This window comes from Ambystoma mexicanum, chromosome 1p (genome assembly GCF_040938575.1).
Source record: "Ambystoma mexicanum isolate Mex_15411 chromosome 1p, UKY_AmexF1_1, whole genome shotgun sequence".
NCBI classification, from domain to species: Eukaryota; Metazoa; Chordata; class Amphibia; order Caudata; family Ambystomatidae; genus Ambystoma; species Ambystoma mexicanum.
The window spans coordinates 1093953944-1093969231 of record NC_090921.1 but is presented as its reverse complement, the minus strand read 5'-3'; the positions used below and the strand labels follow the sequence as shown (position 1 = coordinate 1093969231).

At 42.8% G+C, this 15288-nt stretch overlaps 1 protein-coding gene across 1 annotated transcript in view; it reads left to right on the top strand.

The window, feature by feature from the left end:
• The window catches only part of VSIG8 (V-set and immunoglobulin domain containing 8), a 178447-nt gene that overhangs the window by 72762 nt on the left and 90397 nt on the right, over positions 1-15288 (top strand). The window lies entirely within an intron of this gene.

The following is a 15288-nucleotide window of genomic DNA, read 5'->3' as shown; positions in this document are numbered from 1 at the left end:
CGCCCGCGAGCTTCCCAGCCTGGGACCATCGCTGTTCCCAGCTCTCGGTGTACCTGTCATTTGCAACAATGTTTCACTATGAGTACGTGCAGACAATGTGAGGACTTATTCATAAGCTGGAAGGCCGACTACTCCCACTGTCGCAGATGTCCATTGAGCCTTTTAATTGTATCTGCCTTGTGTCTTGTAACGAGGGATCCAGACGCCTTTTCTGGTCTTGGCATCCTGTCAGGTTCTGCTTGGTCACGTGAGGTGGGACCGTGTTTGAGGCAGAATTCTGCACAATTAATATTGTTTTTCCACTGTGTGCCTGGTTTAATTTGCAGGTGTGACTTTAACGTTGGTGTGCGGCGTGCGAGGTTGCAACATCGTGCCCTTGATGGTCTGCTCTCGGAATGTGGGTTTGCAACATTGCGACCTTGGCTGTTTGCTTTCGCCGGGCTCATTCTGCAGGATCAGCAACCTGACTCTTGTTCTTTTAACGTCCATGGAAGCTCTTGCTTGCGGCCTACTTAGGCCTGGTGTATAGGTGGAACCGTTTAGTGCACAGGCGCTTTAGGTTACAGTACCATATTGTCTTATGACCAGTATCGTGTCTTCATTATATTTCTCATTGTGGCACCTGGTTTTAGGAGAAGCGTAAGCAAGCTTTTTAGATGGGTTCATGATGCGTCTTGCGTTTCTGCATTTTGAGAGCCTATGTGGAAAATAATAAAGATGCACGTCCGTGAGTATGTCTGTCGCCTACGTCATAGCACTGAGTATATTCTTCGTGTAGATTGGTGCGGGAGTGTCCAGTGTGTATATTTGTACAGGTGTGCTGACCGTTGGCTAGGTCGTCATGGCATCTCTAACGACGTGTAGGTTTTAGTCTAGTTGATCCGTGCCGCAGGTGTCGGCATGGCCAGGGCGGGCTGCTGGGCAGGCAGATGGACACATCCGTATGTTCCTGTACCAGGGTATTTGGTCGTCTGGTAGATGGGCAAACTCTTCTCGTGGCGGGTGCCTGGGCCGTGACCCTTTAGGCCAAGCGCGAGAGGTGAAGGACGGGAGCCTGGTCTTCCATTCTCCCACTTCAATTAGTCAAAGTAAGATCCAGGACAATATTATAGGGAAGGACTCTCCTCCCATTGGCAGGACTACCTATCAAAAGTCCCAACCTTTAACTAAAGATGAACTGATCAAAGTCACCAGAAATCTAACGGCATCGTGTGAATAAACCAACTCATGACCACAAACCGTAATAAAGAAATCCATACTCACATTGCCACAACCTTCAACAGACCTTGGCAGTGCCTTTCTGCAGGAGGGCCAAATGCCATGTCCTCCATTACTCACACAGTCACACAAAAAACAGTGCTGACCATATTACAATTCGTAACTAGCTCCCCATATCTAACATCCTTTTTATACTTAAAATCTTAGAAACATCGAAGGAATGACATCATCCCAACTCATGAGATAGACTGACGGAGGTAATTAATTCCAAAAATATCAGGCTGTTGACTGTCCGAAGAAAAGCAATAAAACAGGACTTTCCACCGTTCTGTGACCAAAATAAGGGAGGCTTCTTCAAGTGGAAAAAACAGTAACTAGCATTACCATGTCATCTCAAGAAATGGCATCACATGACCTTCGATCTATTGACAACGTCACAGGAAAGTACATCACATGACATCTGACCGTGATCAGTAACAGAAAACTACTGTGTGGTCTCTGACCCAGATGACTTCTGCTGCACCATGAGAAATTACATAACCAGTGCAGTCAAAGTGTGACTGGATCAATTCACAAATGAGGACTGAACCTTTCAGGGCACTTCATGGTAGTGGCATGCCATCTTCTAGAGGAATGCCTGCTAGCGATACAGGGGCGCCCACCTGTTAATGCAGTTGGTGAATCTGAACCCTATCAGCATGTGGAAGCCCCTGCCCAGCCACCAATCAAAACCTTTTTTTTTAAACACAGCCATGCTCAGCTAGATTTGCATCACGTTTTACTGACATATTACATTAAGAGAAGGGTCCTTAGGTGGGTGATTGCTGCGACAAACTCATAATGGGTGATTTAAAGCTGCTATTTTCAAATTAATAATTAAAATTAAAATAAATAGCATGTTAAGTTATGTTATTAGGATTTGTACATCATGCAGCTCCTTCATTTGCATGGATCTGAAATGGAAAACAGGGGGGGAGGGTAGAGGGGTTGTGTTCAGGTCGAACAGACAAGATGTTGCACTAAACCGTTGTTGCATGTAGAGCCAGGATTTGTAGACTGGAGGCGTTTTCTCTCCAGATGGGAGAGCTGAAGTGTTTCATCCGGGGATATCGCAATCACATGCTACATGAAAATAATTTCCAAGGAAACATCTCATTGTTTTATGTGACAAGAGGTCAACACAAAGTGACTATTGTGGCAATAAGACCCGAGGTGGCGGGCCAATACCTCTCCAGGTAATGCCCCTGGGGCCGTAGTTAAAGGCCCGAGCATAGCGAGGGCCTTTACGAAGCCCCAGGGGCATTACTGTGGGCGGTATTGGCCCGCCGCCAAGGGTCTTATAGCCATTACCCCGACCCATTAGACCGGGGTACTAATGGCATTTTATTCTGTTTCAAAACGCTACTGCTTTTAAAAAAAAATAATAATAACAAAAAAAAAGTGAAAAAAATGGCTGCCGGGAAAGGGAAAACATAGTCCGTTTTCCCTTTCCATGGCGACCATCGGGAGTGGACGCGCTGGGAACAGAAGTGTTTCCAGCGCATTCGCTCCCAAGAAAAGAAGAAAAAAGAAGGTAAGTGTGGTTGGGAGGGCAGGGAGGGGATTGTTTGTGGGGGACGAAGGCATCCTACAGCCATGGGGAGGCTTGGAACGGGGATTGCCCCGTTAAAAGCCTCATTGGTTAAGGGGCTGCCATGCCCCTCGCCGGGAGCAGAGTACCTGGCACACGTGGGACGCACTAACGTACATGGGATTACCGTGTGGTATGGCTCGGAAAAGAGCCAATCCACACGTAGCATTCCCGGTGTACAGCGTGCGCCGGGTACTACTGTTATTTATTGTTCCTATTAGCCAGGAATTCAGGTGAACACAAAAGTCTTGTGTATAACCCTAAATAAGCCACATATTTCGGAGAAGATACATTTTAGTTGTGTCCGTTTATGGCTGAAGCCTTAACCCATGTGCAATTATCTTTATCAACACAGGAGCCATGTCAAAAAAGGACGTTCACATTCCTTTTTCATAATAAATGGGCCAAACTAGTCATGTTAGGTGACCTGCCTAGTGGACCTGCAAGAGTTTGAGCCTGGTGAATCCCTCAACAACTGGCCGAACCTTTCAACTGTTCACCAGGGTTCGCTCTAATACAACAAAATAATTTAGCCATACGCAGTTAGCAATACTGTGTGTTGTGTATTTTGCTATTATTTCGTTCTTTTAATAATTTTTTATGCATTCCCTTCTTTTTTGTGTTTTAGTGTTCTGGTCCTATTTGTACACAATCATGCGAAACAGTATTTCTTTGTGTGTTTTCATCTAAATCAAATTTTTATTTTTCGTGCATCCAGGTCTTGCAATTTAACAGGTTAGAAACTCAGGGCTCCAGCAAATGCCTTTGGTGTTCATTATTATTAATACATTAATTATTCTTTTTATTTATTCCCAGATGTTTGTGGTCATTTCATCACACCTACAGGAATTAATTCACGCCAAATGGTATTTGCAATATAATAGGTTGTACAATAATCATGGGAGTCACTAAATGCATTCACCGTGCAGTACATTGAACACATGAACCGTTGAAATATGTAACGTAGATGCATCTATGCACTCGTTGGGATTCATGCCCCCATCATTCCTAACATGCTTATAGGATCATTTATAGGGCGTACATCTGGCAAACAAATAGCAGTGGCGTCAATTGGGGGTCGCCAAGGTTCACAATTACAACCCCTGGCTCCTCCTTTGCTACCCCTGGCTTTGCCTCTGCGACCCCTGAGGTCTGCAGAGACAGACAGAAAAGCCAGTCTGACTTCAAAAAGAAATTAATTTGAAGTGGGCTCTCGACTGACTTCAAAATGAGCCCTCTCTCCCCCCACAGGACATGGAAGGCTCTGCCTCCCCTGCTCTGCGCATGACAGGAACCAGAGTGGGTTCCTTGCGTGCGTGGAGAATGGGAGATAGGCCTGCCTGTAGAGTAGTTCTTCGGAGCAGCAATGGATTTGGAAAAAGGTAAGACAGCATTTTCTTTTGTAAATGTGTGTCTGTGTGTGTGCATGAAAGTGTGTGTGTGTATGTGTGTATATGTATATTATGCAATGTGTGAGTGCATGATCTATGGGTGGCTGGGTATGTGAGTGAATGGTGGATGGGTGCAGTGTAAATGAGCTTGTCAATGGTGTGCTAGTTTTTAGTGCCTAAATTACTTACCTGCAATCTTCATTACTCATAGTCCTACTCTTCCTCATCCCAGTACTTGCCTATAAAGCACCCTGGTTCATACACAAGTACTGGGATGAGGATGATGGACGTGGAGATAATGCTGGGCCCAGGGGCTGAGTTTGCGGTTGGAGAAGGAGTGTTTGAGGGATAGGGGACATGTCAGGAGGGTGGGGCAGGTGGGGTTGCGCTATCACGTAATGGGCATCCATGATAAAGCAGGCATGAAATGTGTTATTAGTGTCTAGACTTGCATTTTGGTACAGCGAGTCTAGTCAATTCTTAATGTGGCATGACATTTTTAGAGGGTATCTATGATCAAATAAGCTTGATAAGTGTTATTACCTGTCTAGACTGACATTTCGGTTCAGCCAGTCTCGTCATTTCTTACTGCGTCATGGCATCATTTTCTGGGCATCAATAATGAAGTAGGCACCATGAGTGTTATTATGTGTCTAACCTAGCATTTTGCTGCCGCTAGATTAGAAATTTCTTACTGTCGCTTGACATTTTGTACCGGACATCTCTGATAAAGCAATCTTGAAAAGTGTAATTACCTGGCTAGTCTGGCATTTGGGTGCAGCCAGTTCTTACTGTGGTGTTGTATATTTTCCTTGGCAGTTATGATAAAGCATGAATGATAAGTGTTATTACATGGTTAGATTGCCAGTCTAGGTATGTCTTACTGTGGCATGGTATTTGTTACTGTGCATCATCAAGGATACAGCAAACATGATAAGTGTTATTGTGTGTCTGTCCTACATTGTGCAAAGAGTTTTCACATACTTTCTTATGATGGCAATGCATTTTTAAGAGCAAAGCGGTAACATAGCTCAGTGAGTTGAGCGCCCATTGCTGTGATCTGTGTGTGATCTGCAGGTTCAAATCCTGGCACGGTCAACTCAGCCTTTCATTCTTCCGAAGTTGATAACTGAGTACCAACTTCTGTTGGGATGATAATTGTATGTAAATACAAGCTATGTACAGTGCTTTGGCAAAAGAGCTCTATAAATACCAAATCAGTATCATTAGAGCTCCTGTGTACTGCACATGATTTGTAGTTTTTGGATACCTAATTATTGCAGCAACTGGCAATGTAGGGTATCTACTTTTCAAATAATCACAATACCCGACATGTAGATATAATTGGCATAATTCTTTTATTTTTTTACTTGTGCCTATGGTAATACAACCTTTGCACATACAGCGTTATACAAACATATAAATGATTACACTATTAATTACATTATAAGCATTGGCACAACAATTGAAACAGACATTTCATTAATACATATCAGTCTATAAAAAGTTAAAATAAGAAATTAATACAACTCTCACCATTGGTTAAAATGGGTGTCCCCTTGATCAATTCGTATATTTAGGTATTCATATGTACCCCTCCTTAGGGAATATTCAAACATCCAGAATAGGTGGATTTACAAGTTCGATAGTCTGTGGAACGCAGCGGCTGTAACCACGAGCGATTCAGTGGCGTATTAGGTACTCCAGAACTGGTCTGAGACATGATTTAAGAATTCTTTGTAGCCTTTTTTTTTAAAAATAAAACTCTGCAAGAGGGCCACAGATCTTAAGAACATGTCTTGCCGTTTCCAGGTCCTTTCTACACATTCTACAGATTCACTCCTCTCTCAGGATACCTATCCACACCCCGTATGACTAAATACGTGGAGAATATTTAATCGTAAATATACAATAAAGTGTATCAAAGGGGGGAGTGGGACATGGTTAGGTACTTTCGCAGACTGTCTTTAAAACCACCCTGGTGTGTATATCTTTCATACTTGGGTTTAGCCGCAAGGTTTGTCAAAGAATTGATACAGTCATATTCTGTGTTTTCTGTTTTGCTATACCGTAGAGGTGGGACTCAATCAGGCTAGATGGTATGTGAGTAACTCCTATTGCGTGAAGGTGGTGAACCCCCATACGGTCAAGGTCTATGAACCAAGTGCTGAGAGACCGCCTTTCCTGATGCTGCATGGCGGCCCTCAGCAGCTGATTGTTAGTTTCATCTGAGAATTTAATGTTGGCCCATAGTCGACATGCCACCATTTTCCAGTGGGATATTTGGCGTGTTGGACCAAGTTATGATCTAATAGCCTCCACCGGCGTGGAACAAGGTAATCCAAGTAGGGATCGTAATATTTTGCCCTTGAGGGCCTGAAGCAATTTCATGGTGTTTTTCCGATAAGCCTCAAGGTGTACATTGTAGTCAGTACTACTGTAATCATGGTTTATAGTGATTGCATCGAATGCCAAAGCATTCAATGCCTTAGCGTCTAAAAAAAAGCAAGGAAAAAAAAAGCATCAAATACATTTTTTTGTAAAACAATTTTTTATGGGGGGTCCACCCCCAACTCCCGTTTTTTTACCCCTTAAAACACATTATAATTAAAATAAAACCTTTACCTTTGAAAAAAATGCATTCAATGCTTTTTTTAATGCATTTTTTCGATGCTTTTGGCATTCAATGCTTTGTATTCGATGCAATGACTGGATACCGTAATCATTTATGCATGGACCATCACCTCGATTGAGCCGCCACCAAACGTTTTCTTCCATGCTTCAGTTTTAATGCTCGTAGATAGCAATTTCTGTGACGGATCATTGGATAGCAAAATGCCCAAGTACTTATATGAGGTCACCTGCTCTATTTGAGGGTCAGCTATCCACCGGACAAATCTATTCATCTTCGTTGCCTGCTTACCAAAAATTACGATCTTTGTCTTGGCTATGTTGATAACCAAGCCATTGTCTGCAGCATATTGGTGTAATCTATTTATAGTATGCTGAAGACCAATTGGGGTTCTGGATAGCAGGACCATATCGTCTGCCTAAGTAAGGCAGTGAAGTGGCTTGGGACCATATGAGGGCGGGTGACTGTTAGACTCCTTTTCCGAGTAGCGAGGAAAGTCTGAAACATAAAAATTATATAGCATGGTGGGTAATGGACAACCCTGTTTCAGCCCCTTTGTGATAGGCGAATTCTCATCGTTGTGTCGGAGTACAGCTTCTTCAGGAAGTACAAGAGTAATGGGTCAATACCCCTATTACTAAGCTTCCTCCAAAGTCTGCTCCAACTAACTGAATCAAAGGCACCCTTATAGTCAACGAAACAGACATAAAGGCAAGACTCCTTGTAGTACTAGGCATCAGATATCAAAGCCTGCATGTCCCAGATAGGGGGTGAAGTACTATGATTTTTCCTAAATCCCATTTGGGAATAGTGTAGCAGTCCCATCACTGTAGCCCAAGTAGTCAGCATCCACAGTAATAGGCTTGAAAAGATTTTAGAGGAGCTACCCAACATAGCTAACAAGCGGAAATTTGAAGAGACAGAACTTCGGCCCACAGAACAGAGTCATCTTTAAATACTACATTGCACAGCCCATCGGGCCCTGTGGACGCTGAAGGTTTCAGCGAAATAATTACTGCCTCTAGATCCGTTTCATTAAGGCATTGCCGTACCCATGTATCTTTCATTGGTTGAATTTCAGTCGAGCCCGGGGTCTCCCCATCTTCCCATTAAATATTCTTTATGTGGGACGCCCATGCCTCCTCTGAAACAGCAATGGTCTCATTTGTAACAGAGCCAGCCACCGAGGAGCAAATTATTTGCCAACATTTCTTAGTATCATTGGTTAGAATAAGTCTGTTGATGTAATTCCAGCTGGCACTAGCTGAGCTCCGTCGATGGTTGGACAACTAGGATTTATATAGTTTTAGAATGCGTTGGTTTTCCGGCTTCCTCTCTGCCTAGACTAGACCCACTTGTTTATGGAGCAATATAAGCTCTCTATTTCGGCTCCCTTTTCTTTTTTGCAATTGCGATATGAAAAGGTCCCAAATGGGCACCCATAGGTTTAAAACTTAAAAGATGCCTGGAGATGTCAGGACCAAATGATCTAATTAAACCTATCAGTTGCCAATCATTAGAAGCCAGCATTTGGGCTCGGAATTTCATCTGAGCATGCCACTTTATGGTTACATTTCATAATCTTCTTAGTTGTCCAACAAAGGCGATTGCCTTGTATGTTTACTTCTGAGTTATTCTTAAGTATATCCTCTGTGGAGGGGCCCACTAGGAGCGACATAGTGAGAATGGCATGATCACTCAGGTTGGTCATAGTTCTTCCACTGAGTTGTTCTGTAGCATGGCATTGTTTATGAAAATAAAATCAATCCTGCTCGAAATCGAATGTGTGCCATTTGACCACGTGGGTATGAAGCCACCCCCAAGTGGAGTGAGAGGAATGAGATCATTGGCATAATATGGAAGTACCTGGCCATGCAATGCTGAAGTGGCATATCTATGGCAGTGCCGCTGCCTGTTTTTTGTGTGTTTATAGTTTATTACAAACCTTAACACATTTTAATCATATACTTCGCAACTCTTAGTTCATTACAAATGGCAATAAAGTACTTCAGGCACAACATTCTAAAACAAACATTAAAGACGTTAATTCATTCAACACAACACAACACAATACAATATAATATCATATACTATATACCTATCAGGGCCTCCCTTTCTAACCAACAAGATTACATTTTCCACCTATCCAACAAATTACTCCCTTTCCTACTTCATTATGATGGACACTTTTTGTGTATTAATATTAAAATATTCACTAAAGCAATGGTCATTGAGATAGAGTATCCATACAAGAGTCTAGCCCACTTGACTTCACTGTTAAAATCCCCTAATCTCCTTATGAGCTTTTCCAATCCCATTTTCCTTGGCCCTAGTGTTGTTCTTTAGCCAATCAGCCAATGCTTTAGCGTTTCTGTTTCCCGCAGCTTTTTACAGAACCGACAATTTCTTTGTTGCTGGGGGATCCCTCTTATGGGACCCGACCTTTGTAGGGAGCCTAGTAAATTTAGACAAAAGCGCATATAAATCTAACGATATTTCGACCCTACGAATTGCATTACGGAGGACTGCAACTTCTTATATGTCCTCAAGTGTGTGGTTAGCTCCCTTTGTAGGTTATACAATGACATTCTCTGTATATCTTTCCCCATTTCCCAATTTTCATTTTGTTGTGCATTTTCACTGGGTTTTCCATCAATATAAGCGTGTCTGAGCCCATTTCAGCAAGAATCGTGTCACAGCACTCACTAAAATTGCTCAATGATTTGTCATAATTATTGCTTAAAGATATATTCAAATCTTCAAATAGCAAACCTGATGGTGGAACCAATATTGACCCCATCTACAGCATATGAAGGCAGCACAATTGTTAAAATTTGGTTGACATCTAAAATGCTCCTGTCTGCTTCAGTATGTATTTGGTATTTTAAAATGTTTACGTTTTTGTACTTTCTTTACTCCCACAAGCCACTTTCTGTAATGTCACCAGAGGAACGGATGGCATCCGGGTCAAAGGTCAAGTGACATCACTTCCTGTGATGTCATCAGGTCTGTGATGTCACTACCGCTACCCCAGGCATTTTGGTGAATCGATGTCCCTGTGCTCCAGGCTGAATTTCAGTGAACTGTACTGTCAGAAGTGGTATTTGCACCTGAAAACAGAAACAATGCACATATGTTACCTGAGAATGTCCATCTGTCTATTTTCTTAAACGCAGACTAGTTTGTACAGCTACATCTCACCTATGCTAAACCCACTGCCCCCAGAAGTTTTATTTTGTCAACAATGTATGCATTGAAATACACCTCTACCCAGTGGAGTAACTTTGCTGAAAATGTTGAGGGTGCGGGGGAATGACATCTGAAGGAAAGGGGCATGGTGGAAGAAGGGCAGAGTGTGGCTGTGAGGGATAACACTTAACCACTATACCACACAAGTCCCTTGCCAATGCTCTGTTATAACATTCATAAGACTGGTGTAAAAGTCACGCCCCAGTCTCATGTAAGTTATAACAATGCCATGCCTTTAAAGTTCAATTCTAAAGACACGGCAAACATACCCTGTTAGCTGAATGTAAGTAGAAATGTAGCTGTGCACGACAAACAATTCCTATATTGCTGAATTTCTACTTACATTCAACGGAACAGGACATGTTTGCAGACAGCTGAAGATGGGAGGTGTGCTCATTGCTTACTCTCTGAATGTGACTGAAAGCTCAGGTCACAAGCAAAGGTTATGTAATAAAAGCTGTTTAAAATGCATTTTCTAACAAAATGAATCAAAATGTGGCCTAAAGCCTGCTGCACACTTTATGTGAAATGCAGATAATGGCAACCCCCACTATCTGGTGAACAAATCACTGTCCTGGGGAACAGGCCAGCACAAAAAAACATAAAATAGCTACTCTTTAATCTCCTACTTACAAAGAAGAAACTGAACGAGAAGAACCATGCAATGTGCAGCCAGTCAGTGCACACCTTGATAATGATCTGGACAGGATTAATTTTCATCAACATAACATTGCTTAATGTAATGATTCCAATTGCAGAACATTTTGACAATTGACGAGTGAGCTGCCATGCTGAGGTCTTTAAAGAAGTAGTACATGATGATGTCCCTGCACCCAGAACCTTAAGGCAGAGAAGTTCACCCTGTTGCCCTCAAGAGTTGCTGAATGATGATGTCCAGTACAAAATGTCATGACAGTGACACTGTAGAAGATGCACCAAAATGCCAGTCTAGTCACATAATAGCATGTATCATGCTTGCTTTATCATAAATGCCCAGTTTAGATTATCATCATGTTAAACTAAGATTGGATAGAGACTGAATGCACCAAAATAACAGTGTAACATAGTGAGGGTAGCACTAGGTGACTTGGATGCAGCCCCAGTAGATCTTGAGTGTCGAGTGCCACAGTGTTCATGTCTCTCGCCAACACTGTTCAATATATATAATATGCAAAAGAGGTCTGGGAGTCCCTCTACTGGCACAAACACAGCCCAGTGACCTGTCCTTGGGTGGATGGCCCCCGGGAGAGTCTCAATCATGCTTTAGCTCACTGCGCTTTTCACAGAGGAGACATTTCCATATGCATATCAGTCTTTGTCCCACCCAAAGGCAGCACAGCACCGAAATGCTAAGCAAATCTCCTTTAAACAAGAGTACTAACAGCAACCCCAGACTAATGTTCTCAGAGAGGTACAGCTCCACCTCACCGTTGAAGCCCGAGTAGTCCAAAACACGTGCCTGGGGCTGCTGTTGGTACTTTTGTTCAGAGGACACTTGCCTAGCATTTCGGTGCTGGACTGCCTTTGGGTGGGACAAAGAATGATATGCAAATGGACATTACTCCTCTGTGAAAAGCACAGTGAGCTAAAGCGTGGTTGAGACTCTGCCGGGGGCCATCCAGCCAAGAACAGGTCAATGGACTGTGCATGTGCTAGTAGAGGGACTCCCAGATCTTCTTTTTCACAATATATATACCAGACCACTTTTTGATCTTTTGGACAGTGTCAGCATCTTGTATACTAATTTTGTTGACGATTTTATTGGAGCTCTCTAACAATTAAGAACAAGATATGCAGACCTTTAACAAGATGTTCAGCCTCATCCAGGGGTGGATGGCAACAATCTCCTTGGCCGTAAATGATAGTTAAATGGAGTTACTCATTCTTGGCTCTGGACCACGTTTAAGCAAGCTGGACTCCAGGATTGAGAACTTTGTAATTGCTGATTGCTGGATTAAAGTTGCAGCCTGCGTGAAAACATTGGGTGTCTATGCTGATGCTCAAATGTCCTTCTCTAACTATGTGGCCCAGCTGAGCTGCACATGTGGTTACATTAACAAATAGCTGCGCCAAATTCATCCATATCTTTCCTTGGAAAATAGAGCCTTATTGGCAACTGCTCTTATAAACTCCCGGCTGAAATACTGTAACAGCCTGTTTTCTGGTATTTCCCTCAAAAAGTTTTAGTGCTAGTTATTCAAAATGGAGCAGTTTGGGCCATTTAGGGACTTGGTAAAGCTAAGCATGTCAAGCCACTCAGTCATGCTCTTCATTGGCTCTTGGTGATGCATCGTATCCAACATGAAGTGCTGTAATTGACTCAGAAATGCATTCATGGTGGTGCCCCTAGCTACTTGAGTGCCGCTTGCCTGTGAAACCTATGAACAGAACTCTTTGTTCTAACCCCAGCATTGCGTTTTGTCAACCATGACACAAAATGGCCAAATTTGGGGGAACCAATTTTGATATCTGGGCCCTTGAAAATGTGGAATCTTCTTCCGGCAGATCTCCGGAATCTTTCCTGTACTAAAAGATTCAAAAAGGATCTGAAAAGTCTTCTGATTGATCTTCCTTCTCTTCTGTTCCTTCTTGATCTGTGTTTGTTAGTCTTGGCTCCCGGAGACCCTTGGATGTGTGGAGCCTTATATACAAATGCAAATAAATAAATAAATAATAACATGCATCATGCTTGCTTTATCATAGATGCCCAGTATAAAATGTCATGATGCCACAGTAAGAATGGCTAGAGATTGACTGTACCATAATACCAGTCTAGCCATGTAATAACAATTATCATGCTTGCTTTATCATAGATGCCTATTAAAAATGTCATACCTGCGTCCCTCCCCCTGAGCCCCCAGCACCTCTTGCATACACACGCACATAATCACCATTCATACCCATTCACCCTATCACACCTGAGTATGACTTTCTCTGACTCACACTCGCATCCAGAAGCCACAACATAACATTCACAAACTTAATTCTCCACGCAATAGCTGCATACCAGAACATACAAGCAAACACATTGCATTCTCATTCACACAAACACAAAACACATATGCACTGCACACTCACACCCATACGCACCATTCACATGCACTGTGCACACAACACATGCATATTTATATACATACACATAAACGTATAACAAAAACACACAAATTTTCACAAATTTAAATAAAAAACAGACTTGTGTTTCCAGTGCCTGTGCCGCGATGCTCTGTCTTTCTTGGCCTGCTCTTCCTAGTACCGATGCATGCGCACTCCATGCAGACAGAAACCAGGAAGCTCTGCAGGAAAGGGTCCTGGTTCCTGTCGCATCCCAGCTGCAGTCAGCTGCAGTGGGACCCACCACCACCGAGTGCAGCACCCTGGCTTCTTTAGTCAAGCCAACTAGGGTGAGGGGAGAAGCACGGTCCCGAACATGATGGCACGGGACCACAGCCTGGGCACTGGGCTTGGCCACGGGCTCTTGTCTCCTCCATAAAAAATTAAGGGGATACATTGGTGTTCCACCAAAGTTGGGGGACAAATACCCTTGTCCCCCCTATACTTTCACCCATGTACTCCCCTGTTATATTAGTGGCTCTGATGTGCCCTGTAACTCTCTATTCTCCTATCAAAGTACAGTACTAGGTAGAGCATTTCCCATAAAGTTCTAGAATATGGGCCCTGCAAGAGTTTGATATATAGCTACACTACTGTATATATGTTGTGTTCTGTAACTTCCCATTTGTGAGGGTCGATACCAATAACATACTTTCTGTATCTTTGTTTTCTCTACTTCCAAGTCCTTGACCATAAGGACTTATCTATGCATACAAAAGAGCCTGGCACCTGCAGGTTGCCCTCACCCTCATACATCAGAATCATTTTGAATGGACTGTGAAACCAGAGGTGTCATCAGCACCTCCTAGAAAAATGGTGCACCTGTTTTACTGAGACCTCCTATCTGTGTTTTTCTACAGATTTATTTTAGGTTGGACTCAACTCATACACAGTAAGGCCATACATGATCACATATTAGTTTAATTCGTTAATAATTCAGTTGAAAAAGAAAATAATAATCATGAAATAGACACAAAATACGCACATATTTGCCACTGCCCCATTTCCTTCAACAACCACTGGTAGGAACATTCTAACACGTGCAATAGCTCTGCATCAAATGTCTACAGTAAATAATTGACAACACAACTTGTTGATGCCATCGATTAGTTCAGCCTTGTTCATCCATCTGGAGAATCAGGCGGAGTCCTAAGGCAAAGAAGATCCTGGCTCGCTATAAATACTGCAACCAAGGAATGTTTTTACTTGTTGTCTTGTATCATCTTCACTTTGTGGATGGACGGACGATAAACATTTTGCACATGTGGGAACACTTCCACAGACAATGTGCTCTCTATAGGTGGTTGTGTGTATTATGCCTTTCCAAGCCTGGCCCTTTCTTGAAGCTTCACCCGATACATGGACTTTCACCTGAGGCTTTAGCTGTTGCTAACTAGACAGGGGCCCTCTCTACCCAAACAACCTCCTGTTGAACCACTCAAGTGCATACGATGTCTCATTTATGAATAACATGTCAACGAAGGCCTCACCTCTCTCCAGCCATTCCTTTGCTTGCAGTACCTACTTCTCCTGCATTACCTCAAGAATCAGAAATGACAACCTACAATGTAACAAAAGCACACAACTACTGAACTTTATACAAACAATGCACATCACCATTGCGTACATGTACGACTGCTTTGTTACCCCGTCAGGTTACAGCTTTTCCACAGTCTCATGTCCCTGAATAAGCCAGGCTTCTACTTCCTCTTAAACACACCATTACTGTGCACTTTAGTACAAAAAGTAAGAAAGGTAGTCCTGTTTTTTTTTCTTTGCACTCTGGGATTCGTGGTCTTGTGTTTTCCATTATAAAACCTATTTGTCCCAGAAGACAAAAGAAAAACCAGGAATGGATTAGCACCTACAGGTTGGAGTGGATCACGTTGGCAAATATGTGTACTTTGGAAGCGCCTTAAACGAAGGCAGCACTAAGTGGCTGCAAACATGCCCCCTCCACAGGGGCAACTGTAAAGTCTGACACATCACTATCCACTATTTCCAACCCAGGGGTTGTGGATCATAGCTGGTGTTTCCTTTTGTAACTTTAATCCTGT